The 7,674-nt window shown below is 36.9% G+C and overlaps 1 pseudogene; it reads right to left on the bottom strand.

Moving 5' to 3' along the window:
- Positions 1-5,118: 5,118 nt before the first annotated feature.
- Positions 5,119-6,976, bottom strand: LOC149025952 (aldehyde oxidase GLOX pseudogene; annotated as a pseudogene).
- Positions 6,977-7,674: the final 698 nt, after the last annotated feature.

Consider the following 7,674-nt stretch of genomic DNA (forward strand, 5'->3'; position numbering starts at 1 on the left):
TCCGAACATTAGCTAATATGAAAGATCTCTTTCGTGATTTGCCAGCTAGATTTTTGTACATAAGTTTGCATGGAGTTCTTTCTTTATTATTGTCCATTTGAGTCTCTTTCGTGTGACAAATGTCTTGTTTACTAAAAAACTATAAAATATTACTGTATTTGAATCCAAATCACATCATATTGATAAACAAACGAAAATAATGTAACAGTAATTCTCAAATGCGCCAACAAGGTTGAACTTGAGGTTATAGTCGGGCAACGTTGACACGTATGACCATTAATGAAATGTTTGAACGAAAGGAACAGAAATGAGTTTTAACGAAGGTGGAGCCATGAATTTCTTTTGCGTGTGGAAAATTGTATACCTATTCTACAAGTTTAAAAATAAATAAATAAATAAATTTTAATAGATTACAATCTGATTAGAGGCCATTCTGCATTAAGGCCCAGAGCCCCTGTCTACACCGTTTTATAGCCTGAGAACAAGCCCAATCAAGATCAATCAGGCACATCCAGATTAAGTAAACAGGCAGTTTCTCATGTCTTGGGAGTTTTACTCCCTTTGTTTCTTGAGGTGCTGAAAATTATGGATTGTTTGAAACGGTCTCTTTAGAAAGAGATTTTGGTCTCTAATGGTAGCAGCCATGGAATTTGCTCTAAATCCAATAAACAAAATGTTTCAGGGCTTTGAATTTCTGTTAGTCTAGTGAAGGAAAGGACTCCCCCTCTTGTTTCAGTTAAAATTAACACAGATGCAGTCCTTAAAAGTGGAGGTAAGACAAAGGACTCAGCTTCATTTCTAGGGATTCAAGAGGTAGCCCTTTGTTTGCAGCATTTCAGATTGCTTGCTTTGATAATATCCTAATGGGGGAGGCCTTAGCGCTTAGAAGTGGGGCTCTTCAAGCCATAGCAGAGATTCTTGATCGTGCGCACCTGGAATTAGACAACCTAGAGCTGATTAAATGCATAAAAACCAAGGATATCCCATCCCTTCATGCATTAGATCTATTGTGGAGGACATCAAGAAGATTGGGTCTGATTTTCTGTTTGTATCCTTTTCTTATATTCCTAGGAGTTGCAACAATGTTGCTGACATCCAAACCTAGAGGGTACAGGGTGACAGGGTCTTTCAGGAGACTATGTGGTATGCCTCCTCTCATTGGCTACAAAGTCTTTGTACTCTTGTTCCCTTTTTAAATAAAAGTTGAGCTCAAAGAAAAGAGAAAGGAGAAAAAAAAACAAAAACTATGATTAGTTAGATTCTAAAGTCACCAAATATGGCCATTAAATAGTCCTACAGATGACAAGCTAGTTTCATCTGGCAAGATAAATTGAAACAACCCTAGTACTGGACAAGATTCTAATGACACCTACTAGGAATATTAAAATGTAATACTACTAAACCATGGCTATCCATAAAGAATTACTATGTGAAAGATACATAGCGATACACAAGAGAAGAACCACAAGCAAAATACACAAGCTAGAGAGATTTAACGTGGTTCGGCAAAACCCTGCTTACGTCCACCAGAGATAAAATAAATTTTACTATTTTAGAAAATGTCACACTACTCTCCCACCCTACAAAGTATTACCCTTTGCTTATTTTTTATAGGAAAACCTAAAACCCTAATACCAATATAATTACAATTTTAATCCAGTACTAGTAATTGACTCAAACCCTGTTTCAATTACAAATACAACTAAAATTATAATTATTTGAACTCAAAAAATACAAGACACCCTAGCCCCACATGTTGATCTGTGCAGGTATCACTTCCATCTTGAAGAGTGTGTAAATGGGATATTGTGTTTAAATAGAATTGAGAGACCGAGGGGCAAGAAAAGAAGAGAAAAACAAAGAAGTGTTGTAAGTTGGTGGTTGGAAATCATAGTTGTGTCATGTGTGATTTGTATGTGTTTTTTCTCGAGAGTTTCGTTATGCATGTTGTTCGTGTAATAGCTTGCAAGAATAACACGTCTTGTTATGGTATCCGACAAATAAACAAATTGACTTTTTGTACTAATTACTAATTCTTAATACCTCCACCAGGGCTCTACCCGCACCGGCACAGCACCAGCAAAAAGAAAGAAAGAAGAGAAAAGTAATCTGGTTTCGTATCTTTGCATGCTTGAGATTTTCTTATTAGATTGAAGTCTGCCTTTAAATTATCACAAAATGAATCAAAAATGAAATCTATTATGAATCTCCTATATTAGGTCCAACTATGCAGTAAAGAATTGTGACCCAGAATTCATATTAGTTAGAGGCAAGAGCTGACCCTACCATTTTCCCCAACCAAAGAACTCAAAAAAAATATTTAGTAGGATATCAAATAAATAAAATTTGGAAAATTTGTAAGTATTTAATAGGATATCAATTATTTTCTACCAAAAAAAGATATCAAATGTTTATTTTTCCAGATGGCCAGCTTCATTAGGAAGACAAGGGTTGTTGGGCTCTATACATGGGCCTCGCCTGACTAACCATGGAGCTGATAAAGGCGTGAAAGTGGCTTGGCTGCGAAGATCCAAACTACAGAAAGCCCATCAAGTCGTCTATGTTGATGCTGTTTGACACTTTTCGACACTTTTATGGGCTAAGATAAGAAAGTGAGGCCCATTGTGAAATTGGACCGGTTGAAAAGGTGTTGGTTATTACCATGAACAACCTTGTTGTGGTCACATATTATTTTAATCTTCATTGTCCTAGTTCTCTTAACCTTATTACCACACATCTTCATTACCCTAACTCTACATATATCAAAAGGCAGTGTATAATTAAGAGCTAAACGTATATTTGTTGGTTTTCCATTTTTCATAAATACCTCTATTCTTTATAAAAATTGCAAAAATAGAATACGCATTGGTTTGACTCTCATGTATATGTTTACTATTTATTAGTATATGCAGTTAATTCAACCCTCTCAATATTTATTGTCCACTTTATTAATAATTAGAAATGATCTCCTTCTTAAATTTGTTTTGTGGCAGAAAGATGTGAATAAAGAATATGGGCTCCCTTGGCCCACTTTATTTCCATTCGACCCCAATCCATCCACAACTTGGATACAGAAAGCCTAAACCCATTAAAATTCTCTGCCTTACTTCTCAAAATGCTCCTCTCAAGAATCCCAAGATTTTCATTTCTTCCAAATTCTTTACTGCCAGTATTTATGATTTTACTTTTAAGTAATGTATCCATGATTTTAATAGGAATGCAAAAAACATGATTTTCACTTGTAATGCCAACCAAGATAGGCAATTCATTAATCGAATTTTGATACATTGGAATCATGATTCACGAATATCAGTTGTGAAATAATTCAACACGGTTTGCTACTTGAAAAGAGTTTGTAGAATATACACCAAGAGATTATGATACTTAAGCAAATATTCTTTATTTAAATTAACATATATATTTTTCTTCCTTCTCCCTCCCCTACCCACCCTCTTCGGTTATGGATAGAATTTGGTATAATGATTGGTTCATATATATTGATAGAATTTTGTATTCTTCTTTGATTGGTTGGTGTTGATAGTATTTTGTATTCTTGTTGACTTCGTTGGTAGGTATATACTAATATTCCTCATATATTATATGTAAATTATAAATTAGGATATGATTGGATGTTAATTAGGAAAAAACAACAACTTTCATTTAAAAGATTAATTGTAGGAAAGTGACATGCACATAAATCATGCATTGCACTATCATATATAATTTTTGTATTTTCTTTTTTCATTGACTTCAAAACCTAGCACCTGAGGTTTCCAGCGTACCTTCCCATATACTGGTAATTTCACTTAGTTATCAATCACAAGGTTCATTTAATGGAGCAATTCATTTTTTCATATAATTATCAATTCTTCTTAGTATTGACAATTTGTTTATAGTAAAATTTGTTTGGAAAATGATTTCTTGGTAAACATGTAAGAAACGACTTTTCAAGATGAGCAACATTATATTTTGCAAGAATAGTAATTTTAAACCTGTTCATAAGAAAACATAAAATTAGATCACTTTTTTTTAATAAAAAATTAAATTTATTAAAAGAAGCGAAATAGATTACAAATAACATAAAATACTTATATTATTTATACCCACAATAATAGTATCACTTGTTCTAAGTTCATCTACTCTCCGTCTAGGTGTTCTTTCTTTTCTTTTCTTTTTTTTTCTTCTTCTTCTTTTTTTTTCACTCAAAATCTAATGGAACTATTTGGAGATATAATACTCTTTTTGGTAAACATAAATATATATTAAGCAAGCCGTGTTATACACCTACTTGAGGAAGATTCTGTAACCAAAGAGTGGAATGTGGTCAAAATGTCCTACACGATGTGGTGTCTATGGATTATGCTCAAGCGTACGGGTCGATTATAGGGCAAGGCTGCCAAGGAAGTTTGTTAGTCTAGAGCCAATCAGTGGATCAACCGGCTCTCTCTTGGTTCAAAGAAGCAATCCACGTTTCTAGGTTCAGAACCCAGACAGCTATGCTGAATAATATATTTTAGACTTGGCATGGCTTCAATCTTTTCTTGCTACTTTGATTATTTGTTCACTCCCCCATCCTTCTTTTCTCTACTTTGATACTTCCTTGACTATATTTTTCTACTCTTCAGCCTATCTTAATTTCATCCTTGAACACTTCATCACCCTTGACGTTGACACAAATACTCAATGTTAAATGCTGGCAACAACTTGCAAGTGTCTTCGTCAAGGCTTTGGCATTTACTCGATAGTTCTCATTCCAACCTAGAAGTGGTTAAATCCCTGCTTTGAATGGGGTGTAAGCGGGGACCATATGATGATATGATATAGCTCAGAATTGTGGGATATTGTTTGTATATATCTTGTACTTACCATGAAACCTATTATTGTCGGTGCAACTTCAGTGTTGCACATTAATTGTGCTGCCAACGATTAAGATCGAAATTGCGGACAAGTTAATGCACAACATTCAAGTCATGACCTATTATTATCTTTCTTGGTCTTCCTTCCAATATGATTTAATTGACTCACCATATATACTCCTAAAAAAAAAACACGCACCAGGGGTAGTAACACAATGTCTGTCTTGTTTATTGGAATGGATTCGATCCACATATCCAGGAAGGCTGTTTCAGCCTTTACATTGTGAAACCAGAGATTACATTATTATACAAATTAAGACTAAAAAACCTTGAAAGCAGAAAAAAATAATTAAATATATACCCACAACCGGTTTTGTTGCTGGTAACTCCCACTAATAATTAAGATAACTATATATGATCATTGGATGTGCACCCAAATTCCTTCACTGGGTATATCTTGATTTACCAGGAATAAGAGATAATACCCAGGAGGTGCCAGGACTTTTGAACTTGGAGTTGTCACTCCAATGGTATACAATGAATTTGTCACTGCAACCACATTCTTGCCAGTCAACACCAACAGCCTCTGATTCATGGAGAACGAGTGCGTTGTAAAAGATGGAGCCACCATTGTAACTCCTACGCCGCCCTTCTGCGCCGGAGTCGCTACGGAGAACCGTAACACAAATTGTTGCCCGTAAGTTAGCTTTGTATATGAAGCCGGCGAGACGATTGTCGGCTTTAATGTCGAAAATTTTGAATCCAGATAAGGAGGTGAGAATGCTTCTAAGCTTAACCCCGTTGGATAAAGAACGCCCGTGAAGTTATAGTACTGATGGGGATTGTTTCCTCCCACTAGAATTCGACCGTCACGTAGTAAGATAGCACTAGAATGGTACACACGTGGAATGGTGGTCGGGTTTTGTACTTGAAATCGAGACCCGATTGGGTTATTGGGTTTATAAAGAACCGGGTAGAACACCGGATCTCTGCCCAATTCCCAACCGGCAAGTCCCCTTGCAGCACCATTAATGAGCAAGACTTGGCCATTTGGAAGCAAGGTCATGTCACCCATCACCCTTGCAAGGGGCATGGTCTCTATGGTCCATGTTGGATTCGGGTCGGTGATTCGGATCCTCGCACATGTTTTCAAAGCGCCAATGAAATTACCCTTATTGGCCTTCCCGTATGATCCATACGGAGCTCCACCACAGACAAGTACCTCAGCTTCCACCGGTGACTGTTGTAAGTTCTTTAATGGAAGAAGAACAGAAGAACCCGTGTAGGGGTAAGTCCGAGGCTGACCATCTGGAATAGCTGGGAATGTTTTCACTACAGAGTTGCGAGTGTAGTCGAACAAGATAGCTTGATTGTTGGCCAAGATGAACAAGTTTCCATCCACATTGAGGTGAACAGATGGGTAGAGATTGCTCGTTTTCTGTAAAAAGGGTAGAGAAAATGCAGTATTTGTCGATGCAGATTTCGGGTAGAACTCATAAGTATTTGCTTGGCCACCAATCACAATGACTCGTCCATCTGGTAGTATATGATCCGTGGCATACCAACGTCGTTGGTTGAGCCCAGTTGGGAACTCTTGCCAGTCACAAGTACTACAAGGCTTGAAAATTCTAACGGCGTGGTCACCGTCATTGGAGCCACCGGTCTGGATGAGGTTGCCGTCGACGGAGACAGCACCAGAAGAACACCAAGTATCGGTTAGGACCATAAGGGGTCGGAAAGAATTGGTGCTAACATCATATTCAACTGAATGAGCAGTGCAATCATGACGGAGAGCGAAGTCTCTTGGGTCATTCCGGCATACTCCAGCAGGTAAGGAGATATTGGAAGGGCCAAAGTCAGTGCGGTCGAAGATAACGACGCGATCGTTGTTGAGCAGCTGCATGTGCATGGCAGATATTCCAATACTTTGCTGAAGGAGTTTCCATTGTCCTTGTGGAGCTACTGGTTGAATAGAATTGAGTATGAGAATGAAGATGACGGAGAAACAGAGAATGGGAGTTAGAGCCATCAAAGTTAGCTTCGAGTATAGCTAATGAAGAAGGAATGAGAAGTACTAATGAAAGCTTGAAGAAGGTGTGTCGTGTGTACCTGGGTTGGCTCCCTTTTAAATCCAAAGAACTATGGTAAATCTGAACGAGGATTAATTTTGTCTTAAAATAAGAAAAACAATGGGTCGGAAGTAGGAAAGATGTCAATTTGAATCCTAGCTGTTTTTACTCTTTCTTAAACGTTGCAAGAAACCTAGTTTCCTTTTCTTATATCCAACAAACTTATGTTCTAACAACTCCCTTTCTTCCTCCGCAGAGGCTAGTTGCTCTTGCATCTCGTGCTCAAATTAGTACCTGCAAGTCAGAATTGGAGTGCCCATCTAATATAATTCTTTATCTGTTACGTCTGGAGGAGAAAAACTTTGAGCTAAAACAAATTTAATAATTATCAAATAACACGCAAGTGCGTAACCTAATTTTCTGTTCATCAGTGAGCAACGATGGCTATACTAAGACAAGCATCTCAGCTTTTCAATTTTTTTTGTCTTTCTTATTACAGAATCTCAACCCAAAATTATTAATTAATACCAATTTTTATGCCTTCCTAAGACTGAACATACAAGGCTGGACTTTGCATTCTTGCTTCCAAGCAAGGCAGTTCATTAATCATATTCATCATTCACGGACCACAATCTTTATTATTGAATTCAATGAAGATTGTTTAAGGGTTTACGAAACGGATACATGTAGATGATCATCAATTTTTTTTGTTTGGGATGAATCAAAACATACTTATGCAAGAGGATCAT

Source organism: Hakea prostrata, chromosome 2 (genome assembly GCF_041222555.1).
Source record: "Hakea prostrata isolate BN-2017 chromosome 2, UWA_Hpros_2, whole genome shotgun sequence".
NCBI classification, from domain to species: Eukaryota; Viridiplantae; Streptophyta; class Magnoliopsida; order Proteales; family Proteaceae; genus Hakea; species Hakea prostrata.